This window comes from Lactuca saligna, chromosome 9 (genome assembly GCF_052625555.1).
Source record: "Lactuca saligna cultivar CGN05327 chromosome 9, ASM5262555v1, whole genome shotgun sequence".
Lineage (NCBI taxonomy): Eukaryota > Viridiplantae > Streptophyta > Magnoliopsida > Asterales > Asteraceae > Lactuca > Lactuca saligna.
In genome coordinates, this window is record NC_136425.1 from 126,514,272 (window position 1) to 126,538,132 (window position 23,861).

The window sequence follows — 23,861 nt, forward strand, 5'->3', positions numbered from 1 at the left end:
GTGGCTAAGGAGGAAAGCAGTGGAGGAAGATGCTTCATGGTGACTGACGTATCTCAAATGAGGGGATACAACACCGATGGAGGAAGCGATGGACCGAAGGTACACGAGGACATGTGCTTTACGGCCAAACCACTTAGCCAGCAGTTCAATGAGCTCGATGAACTGATAAAGAAGGTACAATCTGTTTTTATTTCATCCAAAGTACCACCATCCTCATATGAGAAAGAACTAAAAAACGTTAATACAGGAATTTCTCATCTAGATAGTAGCTTAACTCAAACTCGAGTCACCAATTCTAACCTAACTGATCAATTAAGCAGGGTGGCGTCGAAGAGTGAGGAGCGGAGAATGTGGATCGAGTTAAAGGAGTCGGAATTAGTTAAAGTTAAAGACGAAAACATTTATTTGCAAAGAGACAATTTAAAATTGTTAAAACAGCGGAATGTTTTTTGTTTAATTGCTAAACGTTTGTATTCTAATATTACTCAGCTTCACTTGGATTGTGAAATAGGCCAAAAGATCCATCGCATGATTTTGCCCTTCCTAGAGTTTAAGGAGGATGAAATCGATGTCAAAGCCTACAATTGTGAGAGTGTGATATCGTCTGATGATGTCAATCCGACCTACATGTATGGACTGGACAAAATTGAGTCCTTCATTAAATCCAAGGACCACAAGGACATGCTTAAAAACCTTTTGGATGAAAATGACAGACTTAAACTGAGAACCGAAACCATGCAAAAATTTGACTCTTTAAACGCCAACGTAAGCTCAGAAAACAAAATTGATGTTGAAAATGCATCTGACCTTAACGAGGACGAAAACATGAGTGAAATTTCTGTAGAGGACACGGTTGACTGCTCAGAATTTATTAAAATCGAACCTGAAAACCACAAGAATCTTATTTCTGAAAATTCAGTGGAGTTTGCTCGATTGTCCCATCAAAAGTCCCCGATATTAGTTGAGAAAGTCGTTGTGTATCAAGAGGTCAGGACCACTCCGAATCAAGTATACAAGGTGACAGGAGTTACAGAACATCAAACAGCTGAACTCACAACTATTGTAAACGAAGAAAATGCTGATGGCTGCGATGAGTACTTCTGGGAAGCTCCAATAGATAATGCAAACGAAACCATTGGTTTATCTGAAAGAACTTCCTGGAAGAGCAAAGGAAGATACATACCTGAACCCTTGAATAAGCCGGATAATTTCGATGAGCCAAGCACCAGTGGTACAAAAGATATTCCTCAGGAGGATGATCGTTCGACAAAAGAACACGCTACCTCTACTCCCTCAGCTCAAAGTGGAACTTCTACAGACATTCCCTCTGCTCCTTCGGCTCAAAGTAAAACTCCTGCAGTTCAAAAGGAACCAGCCAAAGAGACACCGAAAACGAAAGCGAATGTTCATCATCAACCTAAACAGATGAGGAATAGGAAGAGAGAAAGGAACAATAGATACAGGAAGAACCTTTCTGAAAGGAAACAATTCTGGCATTCCCAGAATGCATATTTCTCACACCAAGACAAGAATCTGAAGTATGAAAACAATCCTGTAGGAAAGCCTGAATGTCACAACAACCGAAAGCCAAGGTTCGGTTCACGAGAAAATATCAACCGAAGGCAAAGGTTCGGTTCTGAAAAAGATTTCAATCGAAACCAAAGGTTCGGTTCCAAGGACAGCTCAAACCGAACGCAAAGGTTCGGTTCTGAAGTCAAAAGAAAACAAGACTCTAAGGTCGGTCCCCCCAACGATCAAAAGCAAAAGGGTCACCTAGAGTCTCAAGCCAGGAAATCCTTTCAATCCAAACCCTCTCATTCTAATTCTTCTCGTTCTTCTAATTCTTCTACTTCCACCGATTCATCTCCATCTTGCTCTAAAGCTAATTCTGCTTGTTCTCAAAAATCTCATTCGTCAGTTGAACAAAAAGGAAATCAGAAGGTCAATGAATCCAAACCAGAGTCCAAACCGAACACACCAAATCCTAACAAAATAAAAGTTTTTACCATTAAAAAGAAAGATGAAACAACTCTTATAAAACGAACATATCTAGTTGACATCTCTCTTACTGTTCCAGTTCCCATGAAAAGCTCACGTGGACCCAAGAAACTTTGGGTTCCTAAATCTGCCTAATTTTTGCAGGTTATAAGTGATGAGCAGTTCGACGAAGAATGGTACATCGATAGTGGCTGCTTACGTCACATGACAGGGAGGAAAGAGGAGCTTAGGGAATACAGATCTCTTGCAAATGGAGGCAACGTCAAGTTTGGAAATAATTCTTTCGGCACCATAAGGGATACGGGATGATAACAAATGGGGACTTTACTATAAGGAAGGTGGCTTATGTGGAAGGACTCCAACACAACCTCATTAGTGTATCTCAGCTTGTTGGAGGTACAGATCTCAAAGTCTCATTCGATGATGAAGGTTCTGAAATCATAGAGAAAAGGACAAATAAAGTGATTCTCAAGTCAGAGCGAAAGGGTGAAATGTTTCCCTTAAACCTTAAACCCATCAAAGGAAACCCAGCTATATGCTTGTTATCAAAAGCTCAATCCGACGAAAGCTAGTTGTGGCACCGAAGACTCTCTCATCTCAATTTTAAAGATATCAACCGACTTGTCACTGGAGGTCATGTTAGGGGTCTTCCATTACTCAAGTTCAACAGAGATCATTTGTGTGCTGCATGCGAAATGGGGAAGCAAAGTCGTCAAAGTCACCCATCTATAAGCAACACAAAAGTTGTTGAACCACTCGAATTATTTCATATCGATTTGTGTGGTCCTTCATCTATCGAAAGCATCGGTGGTAGCAAGTATATTCTTGTTATTGTTGATGACTTTTCACGATTTACATGGGTATTCTTTCTAAAGCTCAAATCTGAAGCGAATCAAAAGCTGAAAGTGCTTATCAAGCAAATTGAAATACAGCTCAAGAAGGTCGTCCGCAACATCAGGAGCGACAATGGTCTCGAATTCAAGAACAGGGAGTTTGAAGAGTTTCTTGAAGAAAAGGGAATTAGTCACAATTTCTCAGCTCCCTACACACCACAACAGAACGGAATAGTCGAAAGACGAAACCGATCTTTGTGTGAAGCTGCCCGAACTATGCTAAGTTTCGCTTCCTTACCTCTTTATTTTTGGGCTGACGCTATTTCGGCTGCTTGTTTTACACAGAACAGGTCCTATCTCAACAAGCGTTTCACGCTCACTCCATATGAGATACTAAACAACAGAAAGCCCAATGTGAAATTTTTCCATGTGTTCGGCTCAAGGTGTTTCATCTTTAATTCTAAAGAACACCGCAACAAGTTTGATGTCAAAGCCGAAGAGGGAGTTTTTCTGGGTTACTCGCTCACATCCAAGGCGTACAGGGTCCTAAACAAGCGTTCGAGAAGGATTGAAGAGACATACTATGTGACCTTTGACGATAGCTATGTCAAGAAGCTACATGCCACAGAAGACACCGCTGGGGAAATCTTTCCTCTAACTGGCCAGGTCACAGTCTCGGTCGCCAATTTATACGAGACATTTCTGGAGCTCTTTGATGAACCAGAGAAAGCTTCACTCTCCGAAGCAGGTGCAGCAGACAACAAAGTTGATCATATGAACCAGATTGTCGAAGATGCTGCAAGAATAATGCATGAAGTAGGATCGACCACTAATGACTCTTCTTCCAACAACGCTCATGTCGAGGGGGAGCCAAGCCTACAAGTCGAGGGGGAGCCAAGCTCACAAGTCGAGGGGGAGCCAAGCTCACAAGTCCAGGGGGAGCCAAATTCTGCCACTTCAATCGAAGGTCCTTCATCACCCGAAGGTGCTTCTCCAACCGATGATACCTCTCCAACCGAAGGTGCTTCAACGCCTGGAAGCTCAGCGCCACAAGAGACACCTGCACCTCATGTTTCTCAAAGCTCATCAATTGAGGGGGAACATAATGATATGACGCTTTAGTACGATAGCCAATCTGAGCCAGAACAAATGATTAATGTTGAACTAGACCCAACCTTTGATCCGAATTACCCTCCTCTTATCAAATGGACCAGAGATCATCCTATCTCTCAAGTAGTTGGTGATGTATCTGAAAAGGTTCTGACCCAATCACAACTGAAGGCAAAACAGACATCCTTATTTTCAAAGGTTGAGTTTTGGATGTTTAACTCATTCATATCAAAAGTTCAACCGAAGACAGTTAACACTGCCCTAGATCACTCTGATTGGGTTCAAGCAATGCAGGATGAACTGAACGAATTTGAAAGGAACGAAGTCTGGCACCTCATTCCAACTCCTCCAGATGCTTCGGTTGTGGGTCTCAAATGGGTTTTTAGGAACAAAATGGACAAGGAAGGTAATGTTATAAGGAACAAGGCTCGTCTGGTGGTAAAGGGATACTGTCAGGAGGAAGGGATAGACTATGAAGAGACTTTCGCTCCAGTAGCTAGGCTAGAATCTGTTAGAATATTTCTGGCTTATGCTGCTCACAAAAACTTTGAGGTTCTCCAAATGGACGTCAAGTGTGCATTTCTCAATGGAGAACTCGAAGAAACTGTGTATGTGGAGCAACCTCCTGGGTTCGTGAACGAAAAGCATCCAAATCATTGCTATATTCTGGATAAAGCTGTGTACGGCCTCAAACAAGCTCCGAGAGCCTGGTATGAAATGCTTACAAAATTTTTGAAGATGTCTAAATTTCAACAAGGTTCGGTTGACCCAACCTTCTTTCGCAAAAAGGAAGGTAACCACCTTATGATGGTTCAAATTTATGTCGATGACATCATCTTTGGCTCCACGAATCCCAGCTTAATAGCTGAATTCAGAAAGCTGATGGAGACTAAGTTTGAAATGAGCTCAATAGGTCCTATTAACTTTTTCCTTGGTTTAAATATAAGACTGGGACCCGAAGGCATCTTTATTAATCAGGAAGCTTACACGAAGACTCTCCTAGCAAAGTTTGGCATGATGGGAGACTCAAAAGTCAATGTCCCAATGGCATTCGGCACCAAGCTTACCCCATCTCTAGACAAACCGGCTGTCGATATCACGCTCTATCGTCAAATGATAGGCTCACTGATGTATCTAACTGCTAGCAGACCTGATATCATGTTTTCTGTGTGTTATTGTGCTCGATTTCAGGCAAACCCACGCGAACCTCACATGCTTGCATTGAAGAACATCTTACGCTATCTCAAGCGAACCCCTCCTTAGGTTTATGGTATCCATCCAAATCAGGCTTCTTCGTTCAAGCCTATTCTGATGCTGACCTTGGAGGATGTGGAATTGACCGTAAAAGCACAACTGGTGGTTGTCAATTCCTTGACGGGAAGTTGGTCAGCTGGCAATCCAAGAAACAAACGTGTGTGTTGTTGTCTACTGCCGAAGTGGAATACATTGCAGCTGCATCCTGCACATCACAAGTGATTTGGATCCAAAGTCAACTTCGAGACTATGGACTCAATATGAAGAAGATCCCACTATATTGTGACTCTGAAAGTGCAATTAGGATCTGTCATAACCCAGTGCAACACTCTAAAACCAAACACATAGCACTGAGGTATCACTTCATCAAAGATCACGTGGAATATGGAAACGTCGAAGTTCACTTCGTAAGAACCACTGATCAACTGGCTGACGTCTTTACCAAAGCTCTTCCAGAAGCATTATTCAATAAAATATTGCAAGGGCTAGGTATGATGGAATCAGATTCAGTACCTCACACTACCTCTCAACCTCAAACGTAAGAAGCGAAACCAACCGAACGTTCGGGTTCGGTTCAACTATCTGACTCGCTCATTACTTCAAAGGTAGTCTTTCTCTGTTATATATTTCTTGTACAATTTTGTTTTTCCTTGTGTTAAAAATATTTTTTCCTTGCCTGTCTAAATTCCTTGGTTTCTCAAAATTTCTTCAAAACCGAAACCTACCGAAGGTTCGGGTTCGGTTTTTCAAAATTTTCCTAAACCGAAACCAACCGAAGGTTCGGGTTCGGTTTTTCAAAGTTTTCTTGAACCGAAACCAACCGAACGTTCGGGTTCGGTTTTTCATTTTTTTCTTTTCATCTTACTTATTTTTTTTAATCTCAAAAACTCCAAAAATATTTTTTAATTTCTTGTGTGTTCGTGTTCGTTTATGGGGATAAATTTGATGAATTACTTAAGTGTCCCTAGAAGCATGCTGCTGTATGTGTGTCAAGCCTCATAAGATTTTGAATAATGGCCTTCATGACCTGGTATACACAAACCTTGTCTTCCCAATAAGGCTAACTCATTTATTCTAATCGTGAGCTACCTCACTCTTTTCTCACATGAGTTAAGAGTTTCCTGCTTGGTCCTTATTTTCGCAGCAGAGGTACTACGTTCTCTTACACCATCTCCATTTTTCTTCTCCACTACACTCGTTCCATCATAGTAACCCTTGAGACTCTCAGAAATGACCGCTGAGGTTTATGGTTACACAACATCTGTGTTTACAAAGGCAAAAACTTAGCTGAGGAAGAAGATGAAGAAGGACACAAGGAGACCATTGCTGACATTTTAAAAAGAAAGAACAGTCGCAAGGTTGATGATGATGCCAGTCGTGTGGCGCGAGAGGCTGAAGAAGCCGAACGCAAACAAAAGGAAGCCGACGATCTCCTTGAGAGCCGAAAGACTCTCTTCCCTGCCTGGACCAGGGAACGTTTGATTAAAGAGGCCATAGAAACTCCTAGCATTTTATGGCTCGAGCCGGTTATCTCGTTCGACTGCAACAACACTGTCGATTCGCAATTCGATATGCCGCTGACTCGAAAGACGTTCATCTTCCACGTCTTCTCAAACATCTTTGAAGTCCCTCACCCGAAGGCTGAGCTTGACAGGGAGCTCATTGAATTCTATCTGGCGGCTGCTCGTCCTCAATACCTCACTTGGAACGCCCAGAAGATTGTAAACGTTTGGGTGCTGAAACCTTATACCGAAGGTCGTTTCATAAACATTCGGTTCAAGTTGATTCGGGGATCTGCAAGAACTTCTCATATTATCTCCCTGGTAGATCTACTGAATCTAAATCCTCATGATTGGATTGTCCTGTATAATATCCTTTTGACTAATGAAGCCGAATATGGTCCCATTCTAGACCATGTCAAAAGGATGTTAGCCTGCTACATCATGGAGGTTGCCCTAATGGATCAGGAGGTCGCCACAGTCTTCAAGAAGAAACCAAAGATTGCTCCTGTGGGATCGGCCAGTGATCTCAACCAAATGCAATTGGGCAGGATCGACCCGAGACGCAACTCGGTTATGTTCACTAGAGCGGAAAGACAGAAATGTCTCTTCGCTTTAGCTGACAAGCACCTTTACACCACAACTTGTTTGGAGCATGTGTTATTCATTATCAAACAGTGTAAAGAGAACACGGCTGATGACATCAAGTACTTCGAAGATATGAGTAATTGGTACATTCGGTTTAGACAGACCATTCTCTCCATCACCAAATGTCTGTTTAGCACCGTGAAGAAGAAGGTACCTGCTTCAGTTGCTGGCCCAAGTAACTAGTGAAGGTCTCGCTCCAAATTGACGCAAAGGGGGGGATTGTTGGACTGAAGATTATTTTGAAGATTGCGTCTTTTGGGCTCGATAGCATAAGTTATTTTGTATTCCGGTTTGGGCCTGTCCAACCAGGAACCTTTTATGTTTTGTATATAAGTTTACGCTTGCATGCATATTAGGTTAACGTTTTTAGAGATCTACGAAATAGCGATTTATCTAGACGATAACAGGTTTCTTTAATCGTTCTTGTAACCTTCCAATCCTCTACAGTTGATGTTCCTAATAGAGCTCTTCTGAGGATTTTGTTTAATCATTCGTCAATCATTCATTTGCTAGCAGTTAGATGCATCGTGAAATTTTGAAAGGATTTTTCTCTCTCCTATCACCCACTATAAATAGCCCTCTACACCACCTTTTACCTCTTTACCGCCTTCAAAATTTCCAAAGCGCAAATACTCCCAAATAGTTTCCTGTTCATCATCTTCTTCATACCTGCAAAAATGGCTGATTCCTCTTCCGTTCATGCTACCTCACAGATCCTTCCCATTCGCCCACAACAATGTCTGGTCATTGATCTTAATCCACTGGCGTACGACTCCTATATGTCGCCGGTCATAGAATGTTTGAAGTATTCCCAACTTGTTCCGGCTCTCTCCAGAATTGAATCTGTGCCAATGGTGGCCCTATCGCAGGTTTACGTGACTGCATACTATGATAAGGCCGTCGACCGGGTGTTTTTCGAGATTGCAGAACACAAGACCTCAGTCTCTCGCCAACGCTTCTGTCACTTGCTAGGGTTTGCTGTTGACCCTTCACGAGTTCATCCGGAGACGATTCAGATTGGTCATCTGTATAACATGTTTTACAACATTGGATACATAGAGGTTCTCACCTCTGTCGCTAAGTTTAAGAAGTCTTGCCTGCCGCCACAGTGGAATGGCCTATTTACAGTCCTTTTCAAGGGCTTGTCGGAAAGGAGCTCAGGATCTGACGGTGCAAGTCGTCTCTTCCTAGCAATAATGTACGACGACATGCCATCTGACAGCAGGTTGATTCGGAAGATCAAGGAGCTTAGGCCATCTGGTCCAAGGGAACTGACACCGGATATGCTCAGGTCGATTCACGATGCAAACAAACCGGTGAGCAGGGGAAAAAAGGCAGAAAAAGGGAAGCAAACGTCCAAAGCTCCAAAGGGACCTTCTCCCAAAAAGAGGAAACAACCGAAGGCTGCACAATCCCCACAGCCGAAGAGGAGGAAGACTCAACAGAAGCGAAAGCTTGTAATTCCCTCTTCTTCGAGTGACTCTGAGGGTGAGAGTTCGGGTTCTGATGGCTCTCAAGGAGACGACTCTCCTCAACGAGGCAACACACCACCTCGGTCCCCTACCCTAGAGATGGAACTTCCCAATTCCCCAGTTCCTTCACCTCCACCAATCTTTTCCACTGCAACCGAATCACCTCATGTAACCGAACCACCACAAACCGAAACCCATGCAACCGAAACTACCCATACTCAACCACCACCCAAAACTATACCAACACCCACTCAACCTGAGCCTACCAAACCCACAACACCCTCAACTTCACCCCCCCTTCATCTCCTGAAAATGCCTCTGATGGTGAAAACCCTTATCTTGGTGGTGAACACATGATCTTTGATTCGGTCTACTATAGTCCGTTTCAAGTTCAGAGTGACGAGGAGGATGATGCTCCAGTGACAAAGAAGCATCTCAAAGAGCTTAACGAGAAGATTGACCTACTTCTCGCCTCCTCTTCCAACCAGCAGTCCTCTTTTTCTGAAGCTGCCCTTCAGAAAATTGTTGACATAAATTTGAACTATCATAAGGTGGTTACCTTCCTTTTTGCGAAAGAAGGTTGGGTCAACCGAACCTTGTTTAAATTTAGAGATCTTCAAAAATTTTGTAAGCGTTTCATACCAGGCTCTCGGAGCTTGTTTGAGGCCGTACACAACTTTATCCAGAATATAGCAATGATTTGGATGCTTTTCGTTCACGAACCCAGGAGGTTGCTCCACATACACAGTTTCTTCGAGTTCTCCATTGAGAAATTCACACTTGACGTCCATTTGGAAAACCTCAAAGTTTTTGTGAGCAGTATAAGCCAGAAATATTCTAACAGATTCTAGCCTAGCTACTGGAGTGAAAGTCTCTTCATAGTCTATCCCTTCCTCCTGACAGTATCCCTTTACCACCAGACGAGCCTTGTTCCTTATAACATTACCTTCCTTGTCCATTTTGTTCCTAAAAACCCATTTGAGACCCACAACCGAAGCATCTGGAGGAGTTTGAATGAGGCACCAGACTTTGTTCCTTTCAAATTCGTTCAGTTCATCCTGCATTGCTTGAACCCAATCAGAGTGATCTAGGGCAGTGTTAACTGTCTTCGGTTGAACTTTTGATACGAATGAGTTAAACATACAAAACTCAACCTTTGAAAATAAGGATGTCTGTTTTGCCTTCAGTTGTGATCGGGTCAGAACCTTTTCAGATACATCACCAACTACTTGAGAGATAGGATGATCTCTGGTCCATTTGATAAGAGGAGGGTAATTCAGATCAAAGGTTGGGTCTAGTTCAGCATTAATCATTTCTTCTGGCTCAGATTGGCTATCGTACTCAAGCGTCATATCATTATGTTCCCCCTCAATTGATGAGCTTTGAGAAACATGAGGTGCAAATGTCTCTTGTGGTGCTGAGCTTCCAGGCGTTGTAGCACCTTCGGTTGGAGAGGTATCATCGGTTGGAGAAGCACCTTCGGGTGATGAAGGACCTTCGGTTGAAGTGGTAGAATTTGGCTCCCCCTGGACTTGTGAGCTTGGCTCCCCCTGGACTTGTGAGCTTGGCTCCCCCTCGACTTGTGAGCTTGGCTCCCCCTCGACTTGTGGGCTTGGCTCCCCCTCGACATGAGCATTGTTGGAAGGAGAGTCATTAGTGGTCGATCCTACTTCATGCATTCTTCTTGCATCATCTTCGAGAATCTGCTTCATATGATCAACTTTGTTGTCTACTGCACCTGCTTCGGAGAGTGAAGCTTTCTCTGGTTCGTCAAAAAGCTTCAGAAATGTCTGGTATAAATTGGCGACCGAGACTGTGACCTGGCCAGTTAGAGGAAAGATTTCCCCAGCGGTATCTTCTTTGGCCTGTAGCTTCTTGACATAGCTATCGTCAAAGGTCACATAGTATGTCTCTTCAATCCTTCTCGAACGCTTGTTTAGGACCCTGTACGCCTTGGATGTGAGCGAGTAACCCAGAAAAATTCCCTCGTCGGCTTTGACATCAAACTTGTTGCGGTGTTCTTTAGAATTAAAGATGAAACACCTTGAGCCGAACACATGGAAAAATTTCACATTGGGCTTTCTGTTGTTTAGTATCTCATATGGAGTGAGCGTGAAACGCTTGTTGAGATAGGACCTGTTCTGTGTAAAACAAGCAGCCAAAATAGCGTCAGCCCAAAAATAAAGAGGTAAGGAAGCGAAACTTAGCATAGTTCGGGCAGCTTCACACAAAGATCGGTTTCGTCTTTCGACTATTCCGTTGTGTTGCGGTGTGTAGGGAGCTGAGAAATTGTGACTAATTCCCTTTTCTTCAAGAAACTCTTCAAACTCCCTGTTCTTGAATTGGAGACCATTGTCGCTCCTGATGTTGCGGACGACCTTCTTGAGCTGTATTTCAATTTGCTTGATAAGCACTTTCAGCTTTTGATTCGCTTCAGATTTGAGCTTTAGAAAGAATACCCATGTAAATCGTGAAAAGTCATCAACAATAACAAGAATATACTTGCTACCACCGATGCTTTCGATAGATGAAGGACCACACAAATCGATATGAAATAATTCGAGTGGTTCAACAACTTTTGTGTTGATTATCGATAGGTGACTTTGAAGACTTTGCTTCCCCATTTCGCATGCAGCACACAAATGATCTATGTTGAACTTGAGCAATGGAAGACCCCTAACATGACCTCCAGTGACAAGTCAGTTGATATCTTTAAAATTGAGATGAGAGAGTCTTCGGTGCCACAACCAGCTTTCGTCGGATTGAGCTTTTGATAACAAGCATATAGTTGGGTTTCCTTTGATGGGTTTAAGGTTTAAGGGAAACATTTCACCCTTTCGCTCTGACTTGAGAATCACTTTCTTTGTCCTTTTCTCTATGATTTCAGAACCTTCATCATCGAATGAGACTTTGAGACCTGTACCTCCAACAAGCTGAGATACACTAATGAGGTTGTGTTGGAGTCCTTCCAAATAAGCCATCTTCCTTATAGTAAAGTCCCCATTTGTTATCATCTCGTATCCCTTTATGGTGCCGAAAGAATTATTTCCAAACTTGACGTTGCCACCATTTGCAAGAGATATGTATTCCCTAAGCTCCTCTTTCCTCCCTATCATGTGACGTAAGCAGCCACTATCGATGTACCATTCTTCGTCGAACTGCTCGTCACTTATAACCTGCAAAAATTAGGCAGATTTAGGAACCCAAAGTTTCTTGGGTCCACGTGAGCATTTCATGGGAACTGGAACAGTAAGAGAGATGTCAACTAGATATGTTCGTTTTATAAGAGTTGTTTCATCTTTCTTTTTAATGGTAAAAACTTTTATTTTGTTAGGATTTGGTGTGTTCGGTTTGGACTCTGGTTTGGATTCATTGACCTTCTGATTTCCTTTTTGTTCAACTGACGAATGAGATTTTTGAGAACAAGCGGAATTAGCTTTAGAGCAAGATGGAGATGAATCGGTGGAAGTAGAAGAATTAGAAGAATTAGAAGAACGAGAAGAATTTGAATGAGAGGGTTTCGATTGAGAGGATTTCCTGGCTGGAGACTCTAGGTGACCCTTTTGCTTTTGATCGTTGGGGGGACCGACCTTAGAGTCTTGTTTTCTTTTGACTTCAGAACCGAACCTTTGCGTTCGGTTTGAGCTGTCCTTGGAACTGAACCTTTGGTTTCGGTTGAAGTCTTTTTCAGAACCGAACCTTTGCCTTCGGTTGATATTTTCTCGTGAACCGAACCTTGGCTTTCGGTTGTTGTGACTTTCAGGCTTTCCTACAGGATTGTTTTCATACTTCAGATTCTTGTCTTGGTGTGAGAAATATGCATTCTGGGAATGCCAGAATTGTTTCCTTTCAGAAAGGTTCTTCCTGTATCTATTGTTCCTTTATCTCTTCCTATTCCTCATCTGTTTAGGTTGATGGTGAACATTCGCTTTCGTTTTCGGTGTCTCCTTGGCTGGTTCCTTTTGAACTGCAGGAGTTTTACTTTGAGCCGAAGGAGTAGAGGGAATGTCTGTAGAAGTTCCACTTTGAGCTGAGGGAGTAGAGGTAGCGTGTTCTTTTGCCGAATGATCATCCTCCTGAGGAATATCTTTTGTACCACTGGTGCTTGGCTCATCGAAATTATCCGGCTTATTCAAGGGTTCAGGTATGTATCTTCCTTTGCTCTTCCAAGAAGTTCTTTCAGATAAACCAATGGTTTCGTTTGCATTATCTATTGGAGCTTCCCAGAAGTACTCATCGCAGCCATCAACATTGTCTTCGTTTACAATAGCTGTGAGTTCAGCTGTTTGATGTTCGGTAACTCCTGTCACCTTGTATACTTGATTCGGAGTGGTCCTGACCTTTTGATACACAACTGCTTTCTCAACTAATATCAGGGACTTTTGATGGGACAATCGAGCGAACTCCACTGAATTTTCAGAAATAAGATTCTTGTGGTTTTCAGGTTCGTTTTTAATAAATTCTGAGCAGTCAACCGTGTCCTCTACAGAAATTTCACTCATGTTTTCGTCCTCGTTAAGCTCAGATGCATTTTCAACATCAATTTTGTTTTCTGAGCTTACGTTGGCGTTTAAAGAGTCAAATTTTTGCATGGTTTCGGTTCTCAGTTTAAGTCTGTCATTTTCATCCAAAAGGTTTTTAAGCATGTCCTTGTGGTCCTTGGATTTAATGAAGGACTCAATTTTGTCCAGTCCATACATGTAGGTCGGATTGACATCATCAGACGATATCACACTCCCACAATTGTAGGCTTCAGCATCGATTTCATCCTCCTTAAAGTCTAGGAAGGGCAAAATCATGCGATGGATCTTTTGGCCTATTTCACAATCCAAGTGAAGCTGAGTAATATTAGAATACAAACGTTTAGCAATTAAAGAAAAAACATTCCGCTGTTTTAACAATTTTAAATTGTCTCTTTGCAAATAAATGTTTTCGTCTTTCACTTTAACTAATTCCGACTCCTTTAACTCGATCCACATTCTCCGCTCCTCACTCTTCGATGCCACCCTGCTTAATTGATCAGTTAGGTTAGAATTGGTGACTCGAGTTTGAGTTAAGCTACTATCTAGATGAGAAATTCTTGTATTAACGTTTTTTAGTTCTTTCTCATATGAGGATGGTGGTACATTGGATGAAATAAAAACATATTGTACCTTCTTTATCAGTTCATCGAGCTCATTGAACTGCTGGCTAAGTGGTTTGGCCGTAAAGCACATGTCCTCCTGTACCTTCGGTCCATCGCTTCCTCCATCGGTGTTGTATCCCCTCATTTGAGATACGTCAGTCACCATGAAGCATCTTCCTCCACTGCTTTCCTCCTTAGCCACATAAGCCTTTCCATGGGTAGGCTTCCTCACTTCATCGTCTTCTGAGTCGGTAGACAAAACTTCCGTGCTACCGAACTCGTCATCTTTAACCAAACCCTGCACAATGAGAGCATTAATAGAGGGGTTAGCGGTAGACTTCTTCTTTCTCAACTCGTCCAATATTTTCTGCAACACAGCTTCCTCATCATTTCCATCATCCTTTTCAGCCATCTTCTTAAGGACACAGTCCTTAGCATAGTTGTTTTTCCCACCACAGTAGAAACATCTTACTCCGGAATCGCCATCCACCTTCGGTTCCATCTTGTGCTCCTCAGCCTTCGGTTCATTGTTCACCTTTTCAGACCTGTAACTCCCCTGCCAGTTTCGGTTTTTGTTGCTGGGGAATCTCTTCTTTATGAAACTCTTGGGATTGGACACCATCATGGCATAATCCTCAGACGTGAGATCATATTCCTCCAAGTTGAGGTCTTCATCCTCCATCACAGCTTTACTTTTAGATAGGAGGGCCAACGAACCAAGACTAGAAACGACGTTCTTTTCTTGCACCACAATCTTCTTTTGGGACTTAAGAATACCCACCAGTTTCGCCAAAGAGTATGATTTAAACTGCTCATGGGCTTTGACTGTGGAAACTACTGGTCTCCATTCAGACCTCAGTCCGTTCAAGAAAGTAACCTTCTGTTCGATAAGCTTCCTTTCAATATCGTGTTTGATTATCTTGCTGAGAAGATGATTGAAGCGATCAAACGTCTGGGTCACCGTTTCTTCGGCTCCTTGCCTGAATTCTCCAAACTCAGATAAAAGCAAAGTTTGAATAGAATGTTCAAGATCCTCGTCTGTAGAGTACAGTTCACGAAGTCTATCCCAAACTTCCTTTTCCGTCGTGCATGAGCTGACCAACCTGAATGTGTCGGACTGAAGGGCGAATCTGATCAACCTTAACGCCTTAACATTGCACTGGAATTTATCCTTTTCATCTTGTGAAATATCCTTCACATCCTTTAGCAGATCATTGTACTCCTTTTGTGTCTTGATGATTTTGGACGATGCAGAATAAGAAAACGGTCCATTGGTGATGGCTTCCCATATGAGGTACCCATTATCCTCCGATCCAATCACGTAGTCTTCAAAGTGATGCGCCCATACTTCATAGTCATGGGTGTATAAGATTGGAATCTTTGTCGTTGAACCGATGCTGTTGGAAATATTAATAAGGTTTGATTGCGTCGCGTCCATTATGATCGTAAAAACCTGTTCAAAGATCAGACTTGTAATAAAGCAGATTAGGGCAAAACAATAAATATCAAGATATGTCAATAAAGAGATGACGGCTCAATAAATATTGATAATTGCGGAAAAACCCTAATGGAAATCTTTTTCACAGAAAAGATGTGTATTGACGGTGAACAATTAAGTTGCTCAAGTTTTCACTAAAGGATTGACGAATGTACCCTACTAAAATCTCAAATTCTATTTTGTGTGATTCCTATGAAATTGTTAAACACCATAACATTTCTTCCCTTGGGATCCAGTTTTTCTTTTTAATTTCCTTCTGAGATTTTATATTTTTCCAAGCCACCCTTATTTAGCCTAATTAAAAGAAGCCTTTCAACATTTCTTAATAAATGATTGATCGTAATTTAACGGGAATCCACTCTAAACCCCTAGGGTCTCTCTTGACCTGTGGCATTAAATGCACGTGTGGAAATAGTAACGGCTTTTCTCTCTGAAACGGCGCTTGTTGGGCGGCGTGATCCTAGGAACCTGACACTCTCTCTCCTACGTGATCATCGCACGCCTCAACTGTCATCCATCTGTCACTCAACAACCCGGTTCAAATTTCCATAAGAGATTTGAAATGATTTTTCTCTCTCCTATCACCCACTATAAATAGCCCTCTACACCACCTTTTACCTCTTTACCGCCTTCAAAATTTCCAAAGTGCAAATACTCCCAAACAGTTTCCTGTTCATCATCTTCTTCATACCTGCAAAAATGGCTGATTCCTCTTCCATTCATGCTACCTCACAGATCCTTCCCATTCGCCCACAACAATTTCTGGTCATTGATCTTAATCCACTGGCGTATGACTCCTATATGTCGCCGGTCATAGAATGTTTGAAGTATTCCCAACTTGTTCCGGCTCTCTCCAGAATTGAATCTGTGCCAATGGTGGCCCTATCGCAGGTTTACGTGACTGCATACTACGACAAGGCCGTCGACCGGGTGTTTTTCGAGATTGCAGAACACAAGACCTCAGTCTCTCGCCAACGCTTCTGTCACTTGCTAGGGTTTGCTGTTGACCCTTCACGAGTTCATCCGGAGACGATTCAGATTGGTCATCTGTATAACATGTTTTACAACATGGGATACACAGAGGTTCTCACCTCTGTCGCTAAGTTTAAGAAGTCTTGCCTGCCGCCACAGTGGAATGGCCTATTTACAGTCCTTTTCAAGGGCTTGTCGGAAAGGAGCTCAGGATCCGACGGTGCAAGTCGTCTCTTCCTAACAATAATGTACGGGGTTTACAACGGGATTAACCTGGACTATGGGTTTGTCCTATGGCAACAGCTTATTCAGAGCCTCTCCTCATCATCCCGACACTCTGAGGTGTCGTTGGCCCGGTTCTGGATCTTGATTACACGATGGGCAATGGATAAATTTGATGTTCCTACTGCTGACGTTGCATCGATGTCTTCTATCGGTACGTTCCATACCAAGAAAATCATCGTCTCAGATGCATCGAAATTTTCCTTCATTGGCTCCATCCCGGAGTCAATGTATGGCGACGTGCCATCTGACAGCAGGTTGATTCGGAAGATCAAGGAACTTAGGCCATCTGGTCCAAGGGAACTGACACCGGATATGCTCAGGTCGATTCACGATGCAAACAAATTGGTGAGCAGGGGCAAAAAGGCAGAAAAAGGGAAGCAAACGTCCAAAGCTCCAAAGGGACCTTCTCCCAAAAAGAGGAAACAACCGAAGGCTGCACAATCCCCACAGCCGAAGAGGAGGAAGACTCAACAGAAGCGAAAGCTTGTAATTCCCTCTTCTTCGAGTGACTCTAAGGGTGAGAGTTCGGGTTCTGACGGCTCTCAAGGAGACCAATCTCCTCAACGAGGCAACACACCACCTCGGTCCCCTACCCCAGAGATGGAACTTCCCAATTCCCCAGTTCCTTCACCTCCACCAATCTTTTCCACTGCAACCGAATCACCTCACGTAACCGAACCACCACAAACCGAAAACCATGCAACCGAAACTACCCATACTCAACCACCACCCAAAACTATACCAACACCCACTCAACCTGATCCTACCAAACCCACAACACCCCCAACTTCACCCCCCCCCCTTCATCTCCTGAAAATGCCTCTGATGGTGAAAACCCTTATCTTGGTGGTGAACACATGATATTTGATTCGGTCTACTATAGTCCGTTTCAAGTTCAGAGTGACGAGGAGGATAATGCTCCAGTGACAAAGAAGCATCTCAAAGAGCTTAACGAGAAGATTGACCTACTTCTCGCTTCCTCTTCCAACCAGCAGTCCTCTCTTTCTGAAGCTGCCCTTCAGAAAATTGTTGATGCGTTCTCCAGGGCTCAACATGATTCGGTGGCCTCAGGAACTGCTGCGATTGATGCCTCCACTAGAGCCTGTGAGGCGGCGACCGCAAAAGTCGATAAACTATTCTCTGACGCTTCTGTCCTGCTGAAGTCCTTGCAGGAAAGCGCCCACGCCACCAAGACATCTTTGGAACCAATTATTCAGCAATTGGCCAACTTTGTCTCATCGGAGTTGACTTCGTTCGCTACTCTTCGCCAAAACCTAAGCGATGACAACTCGGCATTTCGTGCCTCCATCGATGCTCGCCTCGCCAAGCTACAAGAGGATCTTGCAACCGAGCATTCGTTGATGGACGATCTGGCGAGCAAAACAACCGCCCTCGAGGTCAAGAGCACACAACTGTCCAACTCCCAACAACAACTGGAAGATCTTCGATCCGAAAGGGAGGTGATCAAAACGTGTGTTTTGGATGTCCACGCTGCAATATCCAACATCCTGGAAGCACACGATCCCATTCTAAACTTTTCGGTGAGGCATTCCCTCGCTGAAAAACTCTCTCCGGCCATCGATCTTCTCAACAAAGTCGAAGGGCTACCGAGTTTCGTGTCCATTCTGAAACAAGGGGGAGATGAGAAGACAGGATCGAAACCACCTCCTTCCTCCAAAGCTACTCACATGACCGAACCATCTCCGACTGGTCAAGCTTTAGGCTCGGGTGTGAAGAACAAAGGCAAAAACTTAGCTGAGGAAGAAGATGAAGAAGGAGACAAGGAGACTATTGCTGACATTTTAAAAAGAAAGAACAGTCGCAAGGTTGATGATGATGCCAGTCGTGTGGCGCGAGAGGCTGAAGAAGCCGAACGCAAACAAAAGGAAGCCCACGATCTCCTTGAGAGCCGAAAGACTCTCTTCCCTGCCTGGACCAGGGAACGTTTGATTAAAGAGGCCATAGAAACTCCTAGCATTTTATGGCTCGAGCCGGTTATCTCGTTCGACTGCAACAACACTGTCGATTCGCAGTTCGATATGTCGCTGACTCGAAAGGCATTCATCTTCCACGTCTTCTCAAACATCTTTGAAGTCCCTCACCCGAAGGCTGAGCTTGACAGGGAGCTCATTGACTTCTATCTGGCGGCTGCACGTCCTCAATACCTCACTTGGAGTGCCCAGAAGATTGTAAACGTTCGGGTGCTGAAACCTTATACCGAAGGTCGTTTCATAAACGTTCGGTTCAAGTTGATTCGGTGATCTGCAAGAACTGCTCATATATCTCCTTGGCAGATCTACCGAATCTAAATCCTCATGATTGGATTGTCCTGTATAATATCCTTTTGACTAATGAAGCCGAATATGTTCCCATTCTAGACCATGTCAAAAGGATGTTAGCCTGCTACATCATGGAGGTTGCCCTAATGGATCAGGAGGTCGCCACAGTCTTCAAGAAGAAACCAAAGATTGCTCCTGTGGGATCGGCCAGTGATCTCAACCAAATGCAATTGGGTAGGATCGACCCGAGATGCAACTCGGTTATGTTCACTAGAGCGGAAGGACAGAAATGTCTCTTCGCTTTAGCTGACAAGCACCTTTACACCACAACTTGTTTGGAGCATGTGTTATTCATTATCAAACGGTGTAAAGAGAACACGGCTGATCACATCAAGTAATTCGAAGATATGATTAATTGGTACATTCGGTTTAGACAGACCATTCTCTCCATCACCAAATGTCTGTTTAGCACCGTGAAGAAGAAGGTACCTGCTTCAGCTGCTGGCCCAAGTAACTAGTGAAGGTCTCGCTCCAAATTGACGCAAAGGGGGAGATTGTTGGGCTGAAGATTATTTTGAAGATTGCGTCTTTTGGGCTCGATAGCATAAGTTATTTTGTATTCCGGTTTGGGTCTGTCCAACCAGGAACCTTTTATGTTTTGTATATAAGTTTACGCTTGCATGCATATTAGGTTAACGTTTTTAGAGATCTACGAAATAGCGATTTATCTAGACGATAACAGGTTTCTTTAATCGTTCTTGTAACCTTCCAATCCTCTACAGTTGATGTTCCTAATAGAGCTCTTCTGAGGATTTTGTTTAATCATTCGACACGTTTGATTTCATCTTGACTTGTTCTTATTATTGCGTTCATATTGTTTTATGTTCATATACTTGTTCAAGATCTAATCGATCTTTGTAGATTAAAGGTTAGATTAATCTCATCAAATCCGACTCATTTATGCAATCTTTGCATCGATACTCAAACCTTGAGTCTTACTTAGTTTGGTAATATTCTAGATGGGCAGTTCTCCTTTCTTGGAATTTTCAATACTTAAATGTTTTAGCACCCTTTCCAAGTATATACTTTGACTAAGTCCAAGTAGTCTTTTACTCCTATTCCTTAGAATTCTTATCCCCAAAATATACGCAGCCTCACCTAGGTCCATTGTATCGAAACACTTTCCTAGCCATACTTAACCTCTTGCAAAGTTGTAATGTCGTCTCCTATAGATGAATGGAATCAACATACAATACTAGGAAGGTTACCATACTCCTACTAGCTTTAAAATATATGCATGACTCATCTTCACTGCTAGAGATACCAAACTCATTTACTTTCTCTTTGAAACAAACATTCCATCTGCAAGATGCTGGTTTCAATCTATAGATTGATTTCCCAAGCTTCCGCAACCTATTTGGATACTTTGTATTAACAAAACCCTCTAGCTGATTCATGTAAACATCCTCAACCAATTTCCCATTAAAGAAAGCAGTTTTCACATCTATCTGCGAAATTTCATAGTCATAAAATGCAGCTACGGTGAGCATTATCGAAATAGTTTTTATCTTGGTAACTAGTGAGAAAGTTTCATCAGAATCAACTCCCGGGGTTTGAGTAAAACCCTTCACAACTAGTCGAGTCTTGAAATTCTATACCTTTCCATCCATGTCGTTATTTTTTCATGAAGATCCATTTGCACCGAACTGTCTTTTGACTTGGTACATTATCAACCAAATACCAAAAGTTTGTTGTTATACATGGACTTGATCTCGCTATCTATTGCCTCTTTCTATTTGGCTGCCTCAGCGCCTACTATTTCTTCCTTGCAGTTAAAAGATTTATCCAAATTTTCTAGTATACTATAACTGATAACCTTATCACCATCTGTAGTTATGTGGAAACCATAGAACTCAGGTGACATGCTAACTCTACAAGAGCGATAGAGAGGTAACAAAATTTCAACTAGAATCTCTTCCTCTGGTTGAACCCTAGTGTCTTTAAACGTACCTTCATTGGTTTAATCTTGAATCTCTTCAAGGTCAGTGGCACTCCTATTGTCCTCTTTGTATATGATCTCTCTCTCTCTCTCTCTCTCTCTCTCTCTCTTATGAAAGACTTTTCTTCTTGTTACAAAGACAACATTCTCACTAGCCTTTAGAACAAATATCCAATGGACTTCTGTGGGTATATAATGAAATACATCTCTCACTTCGAGGTTTAAGCTTTTCGTGATTCACTCTACTAACAAAATCTTCACAACCCCAAACCTTGATATGTGCTAACAAAGGAAATTTCCCATATTCACATCTCATGAGGTGTTTTGGAAACCTTCTTGGTTGGGAGAAGATTAAGAATATGGGTGGCGGTCTCTAAGGTGTACCCAGAGTGAAATTTGAAGAGAAGCTCGACTCATCATGGAATGAACCATGTCCAACAAAGTGCAATTGCACCTCTCAGCCACACTATTTAGTTGTGGTGTCTTAGGAGGGGTCAATTGCGAAACTATTCCACATTCGTTGAGGTAATCATAGAACTCGATACTAAGATACTCCATGTCTCTATCTAATCGGGGAATCTTTATCTTCATGACAAATTGATTCGCGACTTCATGTTTAAAGTCTTTGAACATTTCAAAAGTTTTTAACTTATGCTTAATTAAGTATATATGATTATATCTACTATAAGACTTAGTAAAAGTCACATAGAAGCAATTAGCATCACTTGTGGGTGATCTGAAGGGTACACACATATCTGTGTGTATGAGGTCCAATAGACCTTCACCTCCTTCACAAGATCCAGTGAAAGGTGACTTTATCATCTTATCGAAAAGACAAGATTCGCATGCATCATTTGACCTTAGGTAAAATGATTCCAACATTCCATCCTTTTAAAATTCGGAAATGTGTTTCTTGTTAATGTGTTGTAAGTCCCCAAAGTTGCTTGTGTATCAATCAGATCCAATTGATGTGTGGAATCCCAATCACATGGATGATGTCAGATCAAGTAGAAGAGAAGGAGAAGAAGAAGATGATGAAACTAATGATGTATTCAATATGAATGATGCTCCTTACAATATATTCTATCTCACACACACTTCTTCTCTCTAATTTTCTCTCTCTACAAGATGCTCTCTTCACCTATTCAACCGTACACTTCCACATGCAGTCCTCTATTTATATGGACCTCCAGCCATACACATGTGTATAGCCGCACACCCTGTGTACGGTCGTACACAGGGTGTGCAGCCGTACGCACGTGTACGGCCGTACACACATGTACGGCTATACACACGTGTACGGTCGTACACAGGGTGTGCGGCCGTACACACGTGTACGGCCGTACACACAAACCGCAAACACATACAACATTACATAAAAGTATATTTTCCTAGAAAAGTAAAGTATAAACCATATTTTTGACCCAACAATCTCCCCCTTGGTTTATATCTTTCTTTTCTAATTGGCCCAAGAAACTCCCCCTAAAAACTACCTGGATTTTCTTGTTAATCTTCATTGGGAACTTGGCTTCAGCATTAATCTTCAAATTATTCATAGCTTCAGGATGAACATATGAATCTTCTATGAAGGACTTCATCTTGAGCGGTTGGGCATTTTATTCAAGATTTGATTCTAATCGCACATTTGGTGAGGAGGCTTGATAAAAGGATTATTGAAAGATAGCACTTTCAGCTTGAGAATCTTCAGAGAGAACTATCAGAGAGAAATAATCTTCTAGATCACTTCAGCAGGTACAAAAATAGCAGCAGACTGATTGAGGAGGATTCAATGCAATCTGTCACATATTCTTCAAGTACAACTTCACCATGCTTCTAGGGTTGAAGGATGGAATGTCGAAAGAATAATATTCATTTCTTGGTCCTTCGAATGTGAATTATTTGATGCTCACAGACGAATCCTTGGCTCAGAAATCTTCAACACAAACTTCATGAGTCTTATCTGTACCTGAAATCACTTTTCAAAACAAAACAAAACTAAAAGAAAAATTAACACACAAAATAAAAATAGAAACAAAAATATTTTTGGATTTTCTGATTTTTTTGAATAAGAAATAACACTATTTTTGGATTTTTAATTTTCTGATTTTTGTTTGATTTTTGAATTATTTTTAATTCTCCCCCTAAAATTTATGCATACAGGAAAACTATGAACAAATTTAACAAAAATAAAATGATATCTAACTTTAAGGATGATTTGGGATCAAAGTTTTTAGACAGTCTTTATCCGCTTGTGGGTACCTTCTATCGTCAAGTCTTTGTCTGGTCGATCGCCGGTATTGTTGTCCACTTAAACACGAAAAATTGTGACAAAATTAGGACATACTATAAGTGACAAGACAATGTGATCCTAAGTTCCTAGATATTATATATGATCCTAAGTTTCTAGATACTATATCTTAAGGACCATTCAGTTGACGACAACCAGTGATATTGTTCTCCACCTAAATTGAGCAGTGAGATCTATAGACAATCTTTGAGTGTTCAACATTAGTTGTACTGGAACATGTTTCCCGCTTCCTGATATGCCCCAATAATCAAATACTTCCATAGTACTCCTTACATCGGGTGAGCAGACAATCATTAGGAGAGAAGATAGATTCAGATTATTATCACTTATAGTTTTAGAGGGATTGAGAAGTAGAAGGTTGCATAGGTTGTGTACCAGGTTGGATTGTTAGTAACGCAAAGGAGACAGCATATGGCTAACAGATAAGAGGAATTTCATATATATATATATATATATATATATATATATATATATATATATATATATATATATATATATAATATGTAGCGAAATAGAGTTGCATATGTTACAGTCCACGTCGGATCCCTTCCAATCACGCAGAGGAGGCAACATATGACTGA